This window comes from Dermacentor albipictus, chromosome 8, assembly GCF_038994185.2.
Source record: "Dermacentor albipictus isolate Rhodes 1998 colony chromosome 8, USDA_Dalb.pri_finalv2, whole genome shotgun sequence".
Lineage (NCBI taxonomy): Eukaryota > Metazoa > Arthropoda > Arachnida > Ixodida > Ixodidae > Dermacentor > Dermacentor albipictus.
This window is the reverse complement of record NC_091828.1, coordinates 74,893,714-74,908,063: the sequence shown is the minus strand read 5'-3', so window position 1 is coordinate 74,908,063 and position 14,350 is coordinate 74,893,714. Positions and strand designations below refer to the sequence as shown.

At 49.7% G+C, this 14,350-nt stretch overlaps 1 long non-coding RNA gene across 1 annotated transcript in view; it reads left to right on the top strand.

Annotated features, from left to right (window-relative positions):
- The window catches only part of LOC135920952 (uncharacterized), a 552,461-nt gene that overhangs the window by 514,190 nt on the left and 23,921 nt on the right, over nucleotides 1-14,350 (top strand). The window lies entirely within an intron of this gene.

Here is a 14,350-nt window from a genome sequence, read left to right as displayed (position 1 = left end):
TCTGAACGTCACATAGGGGAATGCACGCTTCGAAATACTGTGGCAATGACTAAAAAACTAAACTTACCCTCTCAAGCCCTGTACTTGCTGCAACTTGCCCTGTACGCAGACGACATTACGGTGTGGTGCCCGGGAGGGTCCGACGCAGAAGTCGAGCAGGCTCTTCAAGAGGCGCTGGACACAACGGAAGAGTACCTGAAGGAAACGGGACTCCGTCTGTCACCCAACAAATCGGAACTGTTGCTGTACAGGCCCTCAAAACAAGGCATGAGGAATTTGACGCCGATCGATCAAATACCGATCAAATTACATACGAATGCCGGCCAGCCGATTCCCAGAGTGGACACTATACGAATCCTGGGGCTGCTAATTGAGGCGAAAGGTGGTAACACACAAACTGTCATGAAACTAACGTCCAAAACGGAGAGCATGCTCCGGCTGATCCTCAGGGTGACGAACCGCAGAGGAGGGCTCAGCGAGAGCAGTCTCATCAGACTTTACCACGCCTTCCTCATGGGTCACGTCAATTACGTAGCCTCGGCGCTAAAATGGACCAAGAGAGACGCGGCCAAAATAGAGACACTGATGCGCAAGAGCGTCAAAAGGGTGCTAGGTCTCCCGATCACTACAAGCACGGAGCAGCTCGATCGGTTAGGGGTCCACAATTCACTATCAGAAATCATCGAAGCGCAGACCAAGGCACAGGTCGTGCGGCTGTCGACCACCAGGGCCGGCAGGCGCATCCTAGAAGAAGCAGGGATAAATGCCGAGGCAGAGTGCAACGCACACAAGATTGCGCTCAGCGCGGCGGTAAGGGGCACTTTCAAGGTAGAACCGCTTCCGAGAAACGTCCACCCGCAATTCAACGAGGGGCGCCGAAAGGCGAGGGCCCGAGCACTGCTGAAATCGACCGCCAACTGCTCGGGCCTGGCGGCATTTGTAGACGCGGCCCAGTATGGGCGCAGCGACCGGTACGCGGCCGTCTCGGTACGCTGGGATGGCACAATAATTAACGCAGCATCGGTCAAGGGGGTAACGTCCGAAGTGGCCGAACAGGTGGCGATAGCCATGGCAATGAGAGACCCCGAACGTCCTCACGTCTACACAGATTCGCGATCGGCGGCAAGAGCATTCGCCTCGGGCTCGATATCCCGGGAGGCGGCGGCCGTCCTCGGCAGCGAGGGAGCCGCGGGTCAGCACCTCGTCAAATGGTTTCCAGCCCACATGGGGGCCGACGTGCACCCCGAATTTCCCAACGCCAACGAGCTGGCGCACGGACGCGCGCGAGGACTCACGCACCGCGGCGATCGTGGCGAGCGAGGTGGCGGGGAGGGAGGGGAGCACCGAGACCCGCTGCTCACCTTCAACGCAGTAACAACACACTATCAGCTGTCGAGGAGGACCTTCCCACTCCCCCACGCTAAACTCACGAGACCACAGTCATCGATATTCAGAATGCTTCAGACAGGGTCGTTCCCCTCGAGAGGCAGACTGAGCCGTTATTCACCAGAAGTAGAGCCGCAGTGTCCGGATTGTGGCGAATCTTACTGCTCGCTAGCGCACATGCTTTGGCAATGCTCCGCGTTAAGCGGCACCGTGTTCACTAAAGAAGAAGACTGGCTGGACGCCCTGCAAAGCGACGACCACCAGACCCAGCTCCGGGCCGTCCAGAGGGCTCACGAAAGGGCGGAGGCTCACGGGCTTCCCGTCCCAACGTGGGTGCGGCCCGCGACCCCTGCCGCCCACTAAACCAAGAGTGCGTGGGGAGGGGTTCCTCAGGACACATTAAAGTTATTTCCTCCTCCTACCCTCTCAATCCTCACGCCGTAGAACAGCACCGTCTTAACCTTTTTCATAAATTTTTCCATTCTTTCCCTTTTGACAACCCGTACATAAAAAGAGCACATCGCATTGCCCGCATCAGTCACTCTAACACAGTATATCCTCCACAAGGCCATACCGTGACTTTTCAGCAATCATTTTTTTCTGCGCACAACACGAGACTGGAATGGCCTGCCCGCCGAAGTTGCCACTATCATCGACCCACTTGCATTCAAGCAACTCATCGAAAATATCCCTTTGTAATTTGTAGTATCTTTCTTTGTCACTAACCCCCTACTCCCTCAAGTAATGTCTCAACAAGAGACCGAGGAAATAAATAAATAAATAAATAAGCCCACTGTGGAGGCCGACAAACTTATACGCATAAATACACGTCACGCTCAATGTTCGATTCCATATCGGTACGTTAGAACGCGCGCCAAGAAGTAAGGGGAGTTCCATGGAACCAGGCCACACAGAATGCGACGAATAAAAGGCACGTCGGTTGTTGCTGTCTACCGAAAACTGTACTGATACCTAAGTTCCTCTTTATTTATTTATTTTTTATATTTCTTTGGCAACAAGCGGCAAGCCTCTGGGTAATTTCATGCCTCGAGGGTGCCCTTTAACGCGTCCCTGTTTGCTGCCTCTATACAGGATCGTCTTTCTCCCTATTCGTACCGTCGCTATCTTGGTTTCGCGCTTGACAGCGCTATCTAGTTCTGTAGGACACGTGGTTTTATACAAAAAAGCCAAAGATGACGACAAAAAGAAGTCGCCACACGGAGAAAGCAACAGGTACATATATCTAGCGCTTAGGTCTAGCACATTCAACAGAAAAGGAAGAACAAAGTCGCATCCACTAATAAAACTTCGAAAACGTTGCAGCTCTGTTCTTTACTTCTTTTGTTTAGTTTCCTTTTCCTCGGGTTTCTCTTTTGTCTAGCACATGCCTCACTAATTCGGTGCAGTGCTGTCAAAGCTGAAACCCTTTTACGAAGGCTGCGAAACCGAATCAGCCGCTCCGTCAATCCGCCACGTACTGCACATCCTCTTTCGTTCTGTTGCCTCTTCTTTATTTTGTCGACCAGCCCATTCCTTTTTTTATGCAATTCGAAGAATGCGTTCGCGTCGTATCGGCTTGAGTTATGGTTGAAACAAAATCCCTCAAAGTGAAGGCTACGTTGTTATTGTGTCGGAGCAGACGGGCGCACACACGCACGCTCACATTCCGGTACGCTGCACCGAATTCAGCGAGACATAGCGAGGCTCGATCGGTGCGTTGCCACGCCTTTTCGGTCTTCTGAAGCGAAAGGCAGACAGATACAAAAGCCCCCGGGTGACTTCGTACAAACCTTCGAACTTCGTCAAAAAAAAAAAAGTTCAGCCTAGCGCGAACTTCACAATTCCAGATTTCGATACACCTTTTTTCCCAGCAACACCTTAAGAAAGAGGGGAGGAGAATGGTGCGAAATAATTGAATACACCCCAAGAAAGGTGCCACAACCTCACGAACCAAAAGAAAGGCATAAAAGTGCGGAAGCTTCTGCCTTACAAAGCAAATTACTACGACTCCGCAGTACAATGTAATCGAAAACTCCTCTCGCGACTTCTCCGCCCTTGAAATCCAATAGCAGCTTCGCGCTGCATCGTCAATAAGTCGGGGCCCACGGTACGGTCAAGCACACATCGATTGCTATTGCAAAACGTTCATCCCCCAGTTAGGCCGCGGAGATCGATGAAAAATGTGCTTTCCGTCAGCGGCTCAGATTGCGGTGCGCCTCGCATACACGTATAAGCGGTCTTCCCGTTTATGTTCGCCCAGCGGCATGGACATCGGCGCGAGCATAACCCTCGCACGAACGCGCAAACGCTGACGTCAGGAGCCCCTGGCACTTATTGGACGCGCGCGTGCCTGCCGAGAGCCCGGAAATGCGCGTCACAAAGGCAAGAGAGGCACGTCGGAACGAGCGCCCGGGTATCCCTAGAAAGCACGAGCAGGCGACACGATGTGGGAAAGACAAGAGGCATAGAGTTTCTCACTACATTACCTAGAGGGAAATCTGGCGCTGCTGCGCTGTGGTATGCATGGGAATGCCGGTATATTGTGACTTCGGATTGGCATCATTCTCGTAGAGATAGGACACCTTGAAGACGCGCTTGGCAAGTACCGTTCCGTCTGTCACAATAATTCATTTTCTACTAAAGCAGCACATGAAAAGCTGCTTTAGCTTTATTATTACGCGAAAACATGTTTTGTTTAACTATGAGAACTTGTTATTGTGTGTACGACTACATGTTACGTAAAAAGTATCAGCGTGCCGCTAAAGTTGGAGGACAGACGACAAGAAGATTCGCGATCGCTTTGAAACAGTTTGTCGTCTGTTCTTGCTTTTCTTCGCTTGGTGATGCATCGTGGGTGAGTAAAGATGTAATATGCGTGAATGGAAACATTTTATGAAGATTTTACTTTGAGAACGCGTTATTTGCGTAGCCATATCCACGTTTTAGACGAAGCCTCTTACGACACCAGCCAACACGAGCCTCGCAGACACATATACCGTCATTCCCACGACGGCACGGTGCCCCCTTAAGAAACTCCCATAGACGGTGGCTCCAGATTACCCTCTAGGTGTTATAGTGAGAAACTCTATGGCAAGAGGAGTTCGACGCAGGCCTTGCACTTGGTTCTTCCGGTACAACAGAGACGCCAGTAGCATCGTTGCCGTGAGCACGCTACTACGCCCGTGCGATGCATGCGATCTTCGCGCGATGGCATCGGCATCTGGAGGAAGAGCTGAGATGGGGGTGCGCTGTGGCGAAGCGGCGACTGCCGATTTCAAATGCACCGCACTTGCTCGAAGATAGCGCGAACACGAATATAAGTCGACCCCTGTATGTGGAACTCACCGAGAAATAAAAGAGAAAAAAAACAACGCCACTATAGGTCGAGTCGTACTTTTTTTAGCCAACTTTCGGTCAACTTTGAACATGGCACGCCTGGCGAAACAGACGACTACGGACGAAAAGCTCCGGTCCCGTCTTTATGTATTTTCCTGTCTGGTCATCTTTTTCGTTCTGAAATCTAGAAAGCTATCATGGCAGAGCATCGCTGGTGCTACGCGTTCACGTTTAGTTCCGTGAAACATAGAAAAAAAAACTAAGGCATGTGGCGAATGTACACTAATGTAGCTCGAAGTGTGATTTGCACTTCCGAAAAGGTGTCCGACCGTTCGTGTTTTTCGCTTCTAAACGAATCGTTGTGCCTGTACGTATAATTAGCTCCTACTAATTCCTTAGCACCTAGCTTTGAATCCGTTCAGAGTCATTCCACAGGCTTAGTCTATTTTAACTTCTACATTGTTGCTAGTGTTTCCCAAAATAAGAAAACATTAAACCCCCCTGATCACCGATGGTCATTAAGGGTCACGGACTGGATCTCAAGGGAAAGGAAGCGTAGCAGGGGGCGGCCGAAAGTTAGGTGGGCGGATGAGATTAAGAAGTTTGCAGGGACGCCATGGCCACAATTAGTACATGACCGGGGTTGTTGGAGAAGTATAGGAGAGGCCTTTGCCTTGCAGTGGGCGTAACCACGCTGCTGCTGCTGCTGATGACGATGATGATGATGATGACCACTGCTCGCGACGTGGCATCTATCGTCTAGGTTTCTTCCGTAATTTTCAGTACAGTTACACAGGCTTAGAACAAACGCTTCTCAGTTCCCCAGCTTTGACTCGCCAAGTGGGTGCGCATGGGGGTGGCTGAACGAAGCAGAACCACGCTTGGCTCCTGCCAAGAACCAGCTTGGAATGAAACCACCCGCCATCCTCCATCGCATAACTCACACGCTCTTCATTGTTTCGATCACTGCTGTCTGAATACCAGGCGTGACTTCTCCCTAGTTGTCCTGCGCACTAGTCTCTGCAACGCCAAAATGCGCCGAGAGTAAACAAACGAATCGGCCGAGCCGTTCTATCGAGCTACATAACTTCACAGCGTTGGCGAAGAAAGAGTGGCGACTAGGCCGAAGATAACGACGCTGACCGAATGCGTGTTGCACTAACCACCAACTTGTGCTTTGTCGCTTAACCTTTGCTATCTATCTGACGGTTCAGCGCAAGTTAACTTGACTTATCAATAACGTGTTAATCATGCTTGTCATACATTTTTTTCTTCCGTTGTCTTCTTTAATGCGATTACCATTCTTTGGGAAATTCACCCAGTTTCCAGTATGTCTATTTGTCCGTTCGTCCTCGGCTAACGTCTTTCACGCCAGCTTGGGTCACTGGCTGTTCCGCCGTCTAATCAGTAGAGCGTCGGCCTGCGCTGAGCAAACCGGGTTTGAAACCAATTAACTGTAGGAGGGCCATAAAGAGCCACGATGTAGTAGCTCTTTATTTCGGCGTTTGCGTATTAAACGTTCTTGCTAGTCTTCGTCTGCTGGATTACGGTGACGCTGCCTGTTCCTGGCTATTCCGGTGCATGGCGTACGAGTAAAGTTCACCTTCTCTAATCGAAGCATGCTTGCTGTTCTCGTGGGAGCAAAAGCAGCTCTGGAGAGTGGGGAGTTCCACTCGCTTATTGGTGCTCATTGCACCAATAAGCACGCGCCTCTCCGCGCCAGTTGCGCCTCTTTCGTGGGGTATTTCTTCGGGGCTAATTCGCAAGAGTTGATGCGGAATATCGGTCAAAGCGCCAACAGCTCAAACCATTGGATATGAGCTTTCATACTACATTTTTTTTACGGTTCCTTCACTCCTAATATTCTTAAGTCTAATTTTCCATCCTGCCAGCCAATCATTGGTCTCTCCCCCGAAAGCAATACGCGCGATCACTGAGGCCAATCATCATCATCATCATCATCATCATCATCATCATCATCGTCGTCGTTGTCATTGACTTTAACCAATGAATGGTCAGTCCCCTTTAGTGGGTACGCTCCACTCAGTAACACCATCCTCACCATTACCATTAGACGTCCTTGTTCTCCCCGTGACGATATCAAAAGCGAGAGCCTTAACGTTTGTGCTGCACATCAGATATCGACCCAAACGTTCTGCTAATAGTACAATATTTGTACGGAATTACTACGAGAAATGCAGCCGCCTATCGAAGGTATTCATAAATACGTTTCTCCTCTAGCCCGGACTGGCTTGTTCTCGATAAGGATGATGATGATGATGATGTGTGGTGTTTTATGGCGCAAGGGCCAGGTTTGGCCAAAGAGCGCCAATGTTCTCGATAAGGAACAGCACGACCAACGCTACCTGGTGGTCTAAGCCCAGAAATGCCTGGAAAAGTTCACCAGCGGAGCCCTGGACTGAAGGCTCCCTAGCCTAACAGCACCTCTTAAAATCAAGACGGTTTCATTTCATTCATTCATTCATTCATTCATTCATTCATTCATTCATTCATTCATTCATTCATTCATTCATTCATTCATTCCATAAGTGCGCTAAACAGCAGTGCCACGCGGTCAAAACCAACTCATCGCAAAGACGCTGAGCAAGAACACACACAATCGAACAGGTCTCCGCTTTCGAAGATCTACCTTTGTGTGCCCATGCGACGCGAATAATAAAGCACGCGTAGTGACGCAACACCGCTCACCAAGAGACGCGCGATACTCGCATCCCCTTTAGAGATGTCTCAGCTATTTTAACCCCGCCGACCTCAAGAGGACACGCAATAAAAATGTTTCCTCGGGGGCAGCCTTCTTTCCTTATTCGTGTGATTTGTCCTGCAGGAGTGTACGAGTCGACCAACCCATTTCCGTCACGTCAAACCCGAATCTCCAGACCCTCCGGTAGCTTCGAACGAGATGCGCAACCAAGGTACAAAAAAATCTCAAAAAAGAAAAAAAAAGAAGAAAAGGACGTCAACAAGCAGCCGCTCACACCCGAGGCCAGGAGCAGACATCGCTGGAGCGTCTCGATACACGAGCGAATACATCAAAGATGGCGACACAGTTGAGCGAATGACGCTGATGCTGCAAACACCTCCATGGTGAGATAAGCGATGTTTCGAGTAGCACACGGCAAAAGGGGCGATGTTCCTAAGATGGAGTCTTGGGCAAGACGGTCCGCTGTCCCCTATTGCAACACGTCGGCTGGGCAGTTTTTTTCGCGTCACTTACGTCAAGGAGGAGAAACAAGCTTTACAAATGGCGGGAGGGTCAAGGCACGTCGTTGCCGATACTTCTGCTCTTCGTCTGTGGGTCGTCCGTCTCTCTCGGAGGCAGGCGCTGTGCTCGTTTTCATGCATCAGCCACCTGTCGAGTGTACATTTATTTTGCCTCTCGCGAGCGTCGTGGTTTCGAACAAGCTTTTGTTTGCGTGCCCGTGACGCAGCGCCTCTCGAGCGGGACATACCGAGCTCGGGTGGTGCACGCGTTGACGGCGACATGTCAGTGACATGTGAAACGTTACCGTCGCCGAATACTCGTATTCGATTTCGAGACGGTGCGCCATTGCAGACTGCGCGCAAGGCGTTCTAGTTCGCATTCCTCACTCCGACGCTCGTCACTTTCGAAGAGAGAGGGTGCGTGAAAACCAGTGACTCCGCAATATTGTGCTTCCGTCCGCTTGGCGCGGTAAGAAATAACTCGGCAGACTCGAGCTTCGAACTGACATGTGGGTAACAGCGCAAGCAGACGACAACATGAAGGGAGACACGTACACGCAAGCCTTCTTGCTGTCGTCTGTTTGCGCTGTTACCCATATGTTTCAAGATGAACCAACTCGCCAAAAAGAAGTTTCGATTAACTGACATAATCCGATAGGAGCAGGCTCTTTCAGCGTAGCACCGCATTTAAAAAAAAAGAAAAATTTATTCTCTGCGATGCACGTAATGTCGTCTTCATCCACTGCAGTGTTGTCCGCTCTGACCTGCGAATTAGGTGCTTAGACGTCACTACTCTCGGAGCCTGCTTTCCAATCTGCACAGGCCCTGCTGAGTAGCCAAAAAGAAAAGAAAATTTGCTTGATCAGATTCAACAAATAAATTTGTTTAAACAAAATCAACAAGCAAGTTTGTTCGAGCAGACTCAGCCGCCACTCTCAAAGGCCGGCTGATATACATTAACTATCTATGGTGAAAGATAAGCCAGCATAGTTTCTCAAACACGGAATACGTATTCAATGCCTCCTTACAAGTTTCAAGGATAGGCGCAAAAATAGAACGCAGTAAAAGGAGTAAGCCTCATAGAGGAAAAAGAGAGGGTAAATTATAAAGAAAAATGAAGGTGTACATTCGATCTGCAATAATACTCCTCCTGGGATCGGTTCCTTAAGCTGGCAGGACTACGTAAGTAGTTTTAGGAGCTGCGATAATGCATGGATTTCATTCTCTCCTCTTTCATTTTCCTTTCCCCGCCAACCGGCCAACCCACTCATTTTTATCTATTTGGTCGTTTCAGTTTCTCGATGCTGATAGCAGCTAAGAACATTGATTCAGGCCGACCTCTCAGCTTCCCAATCATAACGAATGTCACAAATTACATCACAATAAATGTGTCTCTCACTCTCTGTCATTTTGGTTTTCTACCCTTTGCATATACTTATGAAATCGAACAGCTCTTGATCTGTCTCACGAATAGGGTATTTTAACAGGAAAAATCTATCTCTTAAACCTCGCGGGCTTTGCGACCGTCGTCTACAGCATGTGGATTTCAAATGAAGAATCTGCGGCCCGCTCGTAGCTTTAGTGCTTTGGTTCCTTATTGTCCCGTTTTGCAAGCCCTCAGTAACGAAAAGTAGCTCATCACTGCGTACAGCTTTGTAAGAAGTGACATTACACGAATTTTTCATTGTGATATACGTTTGTAGTGACTGGCAGGCTTCGCAGATTACACCGTGCGTGCAAACATGTCCGCGATCAGCAGTGATGGAAACAAAGGACGTCGCTGGACCAACGTAACGACACGGGGACTCTGCTTCGTCAAGGCCCTGACCAAGGCAGGTCTACCTTGTCGAAACGCTGGGTCCAGCGAGCTTCCTTATTCCACCGCTGCTGATCACTCCAAACATCCGTCTCACTGTGAACATACTTCACAGTTACCCTAACTCGTGGTAAAGCTCGTTTCGTCAGCCTGGTCACTCGCTTAAGGGTGACCCTTCAAATGCCAACACAAAAGCGCTCTTTTCGATTGAGTGACAAGTGGGCACTTCTTTCGGCACGTTCGAAACGCTTGCATAGCTCACTCGGACAATCTCCAGCTTCAACGGCTGCTGGCCTCAGGAAATGACCTTTACGCCGCGGCTGCAGCCGCCTGAAGGCGAGTGTAGCGCTTTAGAGGCATAAACAAATATTGCCTTTCAACTCAATTCAATGTCATACCATGGTGGGCGAAATCCGGGCGCCCTGTAGTTTGATCTCACTCAAACTTTACGGTATTGTTTAGAAACTTTCGAGGCAAAGGATGTTGTGCGTATGAAAGCCGCGGTTAATTAAATGTACGTTGACCAAGGTTGGCACAGAGGCATTGTCTAACACTTACTGAATTAAAACAGCCTACGCACTTTCGAAACGTGTGAAGGGTGCGGGGATGGGAGGCCGAGAAGAAGTTGGGGAGGCAGCTGACAAGCGACGGAGCAGTCAGCCCTCAATGTGGCGATATTTCAAGCCCCGTCCTGCGCATGTTTGGCAATGTTTGTAGCTCGTTAGACATCTTTCTTATTTTTTTAGATTGTTGCAGTAGTATGAGCCCAGGCTTGGCAGGCGGTCGTCCACAAGCAGGCGAGGCTAACGCAGTAACAAGGAACTTCGTGAGATGTCGCTTAAGACGTACCGTGTTATGCTTGAAGACTAGGCAGCAAAGAGTTATCAGCTAATTTACCTTGTCACGTGCTCGCTTTTTAATTCAGCGCAGTTCTCGGACAACATCCAAGTGTTCGTCAACTGCGAAGCCTTCTTTCTCGGGAGCCTGTGTAAGATCACTTTGCAGCTACGTCCCAGTTACACAAGACAACTTTCCAATCTGGCCTTCTTTCTTTCTTGCAAGCGTTCCGCTAAATCAACGCTCAACATCTACTATAATCCGTGAAAAAGAAATTGTTTCACTAACCATTACAATAAGAAAACAACGAGAGTATAGCGAACAAAAGCAATTCATAACACAGTATAGTCAAACAATGTCAGCACGCAGATTGAATGATTGTAATACCAGTACGTCACCTAGCTACACACCAAATACAATATTACAATACTCGTCTAAGACACTCCTTCGTGTTGACGGCAAGCTACCCATTAGGCATCTATAAGAATGCTTCATCTTACACAATGCATAGCGTGCCGGAGCAGTCATATGAGCAGCCACTAAATTGTTGTGCCCAGGAAAGGAGATAAAATAATAATAAAGTAACACTAAAAGCTTCTGCAAATCAATGTTGACAGTCCGCTAAAGCAGCATCCGGAATCCGCTAGAGTCCATCTATATATTCCCGTCTATCCTCTAATCCGCTTTAGGTTTATTAAAAAAAAAAGAAGAACTCAGTGTCCTTCCACTCTGTGAAGAAGGATGACCAGCGAAGCTGTGTATGTGGGCCCCTTAATGGCGAACTGCACCACCACCGCGGGTCGGCCCAGCATTGTACTATCTTCGGGATCGGCGCATGTATAGGGAGTGCTTAACGCCTGTTTCACCTACGCCGTGGATCGGCCCGGTATTGCACTATTTTCGGGATCGGTCCGCGTATGGGAAGCGGTTAACGCCTGCGTCACCTCCGCAGCGGGTTGGCCCGGTATTGCGCTATCTTCGCGATCGGCCCACGTGCCGGGAGTTTCGCTGTAAAAATTGTCAATGTGAAATCTGCTGAAACATCTATGATCTGTTAAATGCGTACTTTTGCTGCTAAACAGGTCATAGATCCGCTAAGTGACCTAACGGAAAATGCATTTGAACGGCAACGTTGCAACATTCCTTTCCGTGAAACTTTCCACACCTTGAGGTTTTCCGCAAAACCATCTGACTATAAGCTCATGGGAAAAAATTTAAAGAACGGATCTCCGGAAAGGGGAAATCAAAAGAACAACTGTCGATCAACCAGGTCGTAGAACACAGCACGATGCCGTTTAAACCTCGCAATACTTACGCTACATTCACACGACTCCCTTTGAAACATTGCATTGGCCTGTAAGAATGTGTGAAACATTTCACTCGTATCCAAATGTGTTGTGCGCACCTATCGGAGTGTCTTAAACATTGCCAGCTATCCCTTGCTGCATAACGTAGCAGAAAGGCTACGCATCGTGTTACAGTTTAGGTTTTCCGTATAGTAATGCCATTTACGGCATACCACATTGCAGAACACGTAGGCAGCAGCACCAACGCTCGTGGCGACATCTGCACACGCTTTAACCAACCACATCGCGTCAGAAAATATTTAATGTTACTCGGCCGGCTGTTCTCGTCGAAGGAAAACAAATCAAAAGGGGACAACACGTTAACGATTATGCCGCTGCAAGCGCTTTACGCTAGTAGCCGTAGGTATAGAATGTGGTTGGTCGGTGAACGCAATGTCAGCTGCGTGCCATCGCTTGGTAAAGTTTGCATCACAAGATGGCGCTACCAGCGTCGTCACTGCCGTCCACCTTTTCGATAACGCGATATTTTGTTAAGAGCAACGCATGTGCGGGCACGTTGAAGTTCCCTATTGCTACCTGGACGAGAGAGGGGGGCGTCAGGTGACTGCCATTTTCTCCAGGCAAACGACGAGCGGGAAAAATGAAGCAGAAGCCGGACCGTGGGCGGCGCGCTATTCGTTTCTTTAACGAGCTGCGCGCTTCTCCAAGGAGGGAAGAAAACGTTGCAGGAAAGAGAATCAGGGCCACACCGAAGAGAGGCAGTTAAGCAGCAGACCATAAAGACGGGGCCGGCGCTAGAGAGAGAGAGAGAGAGAGAGAGAGAGAGAGACCGCTCGCACACCATCGCACACACACCCAACCAGTAGCTGCCGTGCGCAAAGCGCAAAACAATGGTGGTTCGATCCGGAATGACTGTAATACAAATCCGTTTACCCCGACGTGGGAGCACTCGGCCCTTTCTCAGCATTGAAAGCAGCAGGAAGCAGTGGTTGTGGACACTCATAAAAAAGAAACAGTGCCGCTCGCACCGACCCTCCCTAACTGTCTCTCGAAGTGAACAGATAGACGACGGAACAATGGCACGGAGACAATGATTCCGCCATTGTTCGTCTCATTTCCTCTTGTCCGGCACTCATGAATCCTTTAGACTACAGTTTGCGTGTGTCGTTATGTTCTCGAGAAGAAAGTTCCTGGTAGCCGGATTATTACCTGTATTATTTCCTTCTGTGCATGTTTTATTTGTTTCCCATCATCTACCAAACAAAATCTTGTACTGTACGCAATACCTGTCGCAACCCTAACTGCCTTACCTGGTAACGGGAGTCACTGGTGATTCATTCATTCATTCATTAGATGAATAAACAATTCAACGATCAATTAATTAGTTAATTGATCGGGTTCAAAGAACACGTGGGCTATGACAGAAAGTACAGGAAACAGCTGCAAGCTATTTGAACTATCTGGGATTCTTCGGCGAGCCGGCATATCTAAGACGAGCTTCGAAAAATTTACCGAAACAGACTGATGTCGGCTGACGCAAGACACAGGTAAATATATAATTGACAAAGGTATTCGTCCTGCTTTGCACGTCTAATAGGCTGATGCTCATGAAAACGAAATTTAGTCGAATAATCACTTTTTTTTTTTCGAAACATCGTACCCGCATTGTCCAGCCGCAACTCTGTCCGTACGGCGCAGATACGGTGTCGGCACATTAGGCGCCCGTACGGCCCATTTGCCTGGTATAGGAGCACGACACGAGCTCTTACGTTACGCGCAAAGTCACCCATGCGACACATTTCCCTGTGGCCACACCTTTTCTTGCTGGCACTCTGGGACACCGCCACTCGGTCGCACGTGGCACGGCTCCGCCGCACGACGGACACACGAGCGCGCGCTTTGCAGCGGGACTCGCGCCTCCATATTTCATTCGACGTCTAGAAAACCCGCAGCCCGTTCCCCTTCAAACTCTCAAAGCGTTGTAAAACGCACGCGCCAAGCACCGACCCATAAGTTCACGCTCTGCTCGCGCGCAAAGCCGAGCAACGTCAAACACTCCCTTCGCTCGCCGTCCATACACACGTCCGGCGGCCTCCAGCTTCGGCCGAACAAAAAAACTCCCCCCGGCGCGACGGGTGGGTCAGTTGTCCCGAAAACAGCGCCGGCTGCAACTTTCAACGCCGGCGAACAAACAACTTTCTCGTTCCGCACCGGCGCGCTCCCAAGTGCGCCGCGTGTGCGTGACGCGTAGACACTCACCCACACACCCACACACACACACACGTCCGCACTGCTTCGCTCGAAGAACTCCGGCCACGAAGGCACACGAAACAAAAACAACAGCTCGGACCACGTTGGAGCCAGCCGTCGGCGTAGCTCTGCAATGCGTAGAGCGAACGAGCGGTGGAGAGTGAGGAGGAGGTCGGCCGACGGGCGGAGCGGCGTT